Raw genomic sequence first — 4,286 nt, forward strand, 5'->3', positions numbered from 1 at the left:
ACTAAGTAATCCTTGTGAACATGCTGTATTTGCTTCTGCCAGGAGAGCTGGACCTCAACTTTTAAAAACAGCACCAGCCCATCACCAAGAAGAGGCAGATGGAGGATGGAGAAAGCTTGGAGGAGCCGGTTCGCTCCGTCAGGAGACTTCTCGGCTCCAGAAGAGGTGGAGGAGATGGATATGAACACAAATCCTTAGACAGTCCGCAGCAGCATCCGACCACTTCACGTCTTCAATACACAAATCTGATTATTTCTGAGCGGGACAGTTTGTTCTGTCCTGTGAGCAGTTCATACGAGAGCAGCAGACATCAGAAAGCCTTTTAAATTCTTTTATTCATCCAAACAGATTAGATCAAATTTAAAGCCTTTGATTCTGAGCGGAGACTGTGTACCCGGAAGATCATCTCGTATCTGTTCTGCTGGAAAACAAGTTACTTTTTAATGCTGCAGTACTTTGTTCTTATTAGGGAATACACAGTGCAAAGTGACCCCGGAATGCTTTATTTGGGAAAATGTGACCTGAATTTTGCGGCTCTGTAGGAACATTCAGACAGACTGAGGTCAGTGCTGCCGCCAGGTGAATCGAGGTACAACTGAGAGGAAGCTGAAAATGAACAGACATCAGTGTTTTTCATTGTCATAATGTGTATTTATTATCTTCTGGGTTAAGAGGAACTTTCCCTGAATCTGAAATGAGTTTGGCCAACACTCATTATACATAGGTGAGTTCGCCCAGAGGAGATCCCCGAGGCCACCCGGTCAAAAAGTCACTGTGGAACAAATAAAAAAAGAACAAAACAAAAACATGGATGGGACAAGAAAAGGACACACAACAGACAATATACTAAAAGACACACACACATAGTCTGAATCACATGTACCTCTATGGGGGTTTGGTTTCAGACCCTGATTTGAATTAAGGTTAGGAGGTCAGGTGAAATTATTCAAAGTTACGTCCAGTGTTGAACTGCTTCCAGACAAATTCTGATGAAATTACTTGTGTTTTAAAAGTCAACAAAATTACTTTGTCGTAAACTATTCGGTTTGCTTAGGTTCCGCTGCCTCCTTATGGCCAAAAATGTCTAAAGTCTCGGTTTCCCTTCAATGTCCGTAAACTTACTCCAACGTAAACCCGTCCATCCAAGGCACGGTGGTATACAGAAGTCTGAGGAGGTCAGTGTGGAGTGGACTCACCTGCAGGACCTAACCAAAGTGTTTGGTTACTTGTTTGAATGGCTTCCAGGCTGGCAGGCTATGAGGGTCGCACACAGACGCTAAAGGCTTTGCGATGGCCTTGGTTTTCGATGCCAGGTGGCGTTGGTATTTTGATGACTTTGGCGGTTCATTGCAGCAATAACCGCAGCATTTTAATTTGGCGGTGCGGCTCTGCTAATGAGATAACAAATCTAAGCAAACTTGACATCGGCAAAGCCTGAGATGCACAATGTTACTCAAAAGTTATGCAACATCAGCAGACACCTTAGCACACAGCACTGTAGCGTGTATGACTCAAACTGAATAAAAAAGTAGTTAAAACAGTGTGTTTGTGCAAGCAGCTACTTACCTGTTTGTTGACATCCGCGTCTTCCGGTAGCTAGACCAAACTAGTCGATCCGTCGAGCGTGCGCTTACTCCCTCACTGGCGGAGACGGAAACGTATTCCAGCATTTTCGTGTTTATGTTCATAATGTACATGTCCATGTTACAGCCTGTCATGAGCCATGAGCCTTACAATAGCCTGTTAAGCCTGTTAAGTGCACACTCGGTGGATACGCTAGTTTGGTCTAGCTACCGGAAGACTTGGATGTCAACAAACAGGTAAGTAGCTGCTTGCACAAACAGTGTTTTAACTACTTTTTTATTCAGTTTGAGTCATACACGCTACAGTGCTGTGTGCTAAGGTGTCTGCTGATGTTGCATAACTTTTGGTGTGAGATGTGGAGCATGTTAAGACTAAGGCAGCAAAGATGAAGAGCTCAGTCTTCAAAACACTTCAAACAATCATGAGGCTCTATTTTGTATGATTTATCAGGCCTATTGTTAAATTTAGACAATTCAACAATAGACTGGACATATTGGCATCTAATTTGGATTCCACTCTGAAACTCCGCAAGCTTTCCTCTAGCACTGCACGCCAACATATCCTACATTCAGAGCGTGATACTCGTTCCAGGGTTTAACCTTTGAATTCATCGATATCTGTGCCAGTTCAGGGGTTGAGATAGTTTCCTCTCGACAGTTGGACCATCGTGCGTGCAACTAGAAAAAGAAAAACTGAAAACTAAGCAAAATACAAGCAAAATACAGGAAACAGGGATATGATGAACAACATGCTGGTTGTGTTTGCGGTGTTGCACATTGATTACAATCCTGTCGTCCTCTTTAGCATTCACGCTTCAGGGGGTCAATGTATCTAAGCTGTACATCCAATATGTTTCCCCTCCATCTACACCATTAATCAGTGTCTTGTTCCTTTCTGTTGCTGCCTCGTGCCAAAATGAAAAAGTGATTCATCTTCTTAAAAAAAAAAAAAAAAAAGGAAGGGGATGGTGGTGACAAGTCTGCTGCTCGTGGCGTTATTATTTACGGCTTTCACACGCGTAAAACAAACTGCACACAAGCACCTGATCACTTTAAAAGACGGAGTTGTGATTTATACTCTTCTTTAAATCGATAACCTCGAGAGACAGCATGAAGAAGTGTTTTATACGTATAGAATATTGACGCCTAGTTTATAGTTTCCAGATAAATGGGTGGAACCTTTTTTTATTTTTAATTCCCTATAAGATTTTTTAAAACAAGACTGTCTTTAATGTTCTTCCCCAGATTCTGTCAGTGTGGGCGTTTGTTTTAATTCAGAGCGAGCTGGTGGATCTGTGCCTGAAAGGTGCCAGTTCTTTTTCTCGTCACGCCTCTGGAGTTTGGCACGCCGAGGTGTTTTTACAGCTGAAGTGAGAGTCCTGGTTTGTTTTTGTTTTTTGGTCTATTTTAATTCCACGGCACATTTGTGAGAGCACTTATATTCTTCAATCTCCATTTTTACCTTGTTGCAGCTTATTTAAAAAAAAAAGTATAGTTTAATTTACTCCTTACTACATTGATAGACTTTTCTTTAAAAGGCAGGCGGGTAAGTGAAATCACATAATGTTCTGACGTCTAGATCGCCTTCATCGAAATAAAAAAAAAAAACCACAGATAACATTTACTTTCAAGGTGGCGATCTTCTCAGAGTTGGCCTCTCATATGTTTGAGTGCAGACTGTTCCACTTTGAAACGACATTTGGAAAAATGCAATGAAGCAGTTTTGCTCTTCAGTGCTTTAAAACATTTACTTCAGACCGTATATCCAAGGGGAAAGTAAAGAATATGTAAATTGATTTGGATATGCTGCATTTTTTAATGTTCTTGGCTCTTAATAAGCAGAATCCAGCTGTGTATAATTGGGTGTGTATAAATATGTAAATAAATAAATAACTGACTAAATACAATTTTAAATGCATTTCCACAGGAGGATTTTCTCCCTATTTGGAAATGCCCGATGCCCTGTAGGCACTGAAGCAGTTCTTGCCACTTAGGCAGCATAAATCGCTTTACTACCACACACACACACACACACACACACACACACACACACACACACGAAAAGGGGAACCTGTGATATTATATTGCATGAATTAACAGACTGTCCTCTCCAGGAAAACAGCCACATAAGTCAAATATGAAAGCAGCTTATTAAATTCAACATTGAGTTCTTTAAAACTTACTATTGAAGTTAAGTTACATCATGTACATACGTAAACTTACGGAAGTTACCTGCATAATAAAGGTCAATTGTAACTGAAGTTACAGTACCCAACCAACTGCATCTGTGCAACGATGGTTTTGGAAACCAATTTTTTGGAAGTCCTTAGAAATCAACCTATTCAGCCGTTTATGTACGAGAATGCCTTGACAGAAAACCCACCAACACCTGACAACATCTGTCTTCAGTTGGGAAGCACAAAAAAAGCGTTAATTCTCACGTGTTCCCAAATGTTTCTGCACTAGTCACAAGTATTCATTGACTTCTAATTGGTAGCAGTGGAAACATGGTACCCCGATAGACACCCCTTTTTTTTCCCCTGGTGCAAAGTGGTAAATACTTTTTCATCTCCATTCAAGTCGGTGTTGAGTTTGACAAACGGACTAAAGGAAAAGATCTAAAAAGTATACACTGAACCATAAACACTGGCAGAAGAGACAGAAGTGAGACGTTTAACTCCTTAGCTACTTAAATCACCTCGG

The sequence above is a fragment of the Sparus aurata genome, chromosome 17 (assembly GCF_900880675.1).
Source record: "Sparus aurata chromosome 17, fSpaAur1.1, whole genome shotgun sequence".
NCBI classification, from domain to species: Eukaryota; Metazoa; Chordata; class Actinopteri; order Spariformes; family Sparidae; genus Sparus; species Sparus aurata.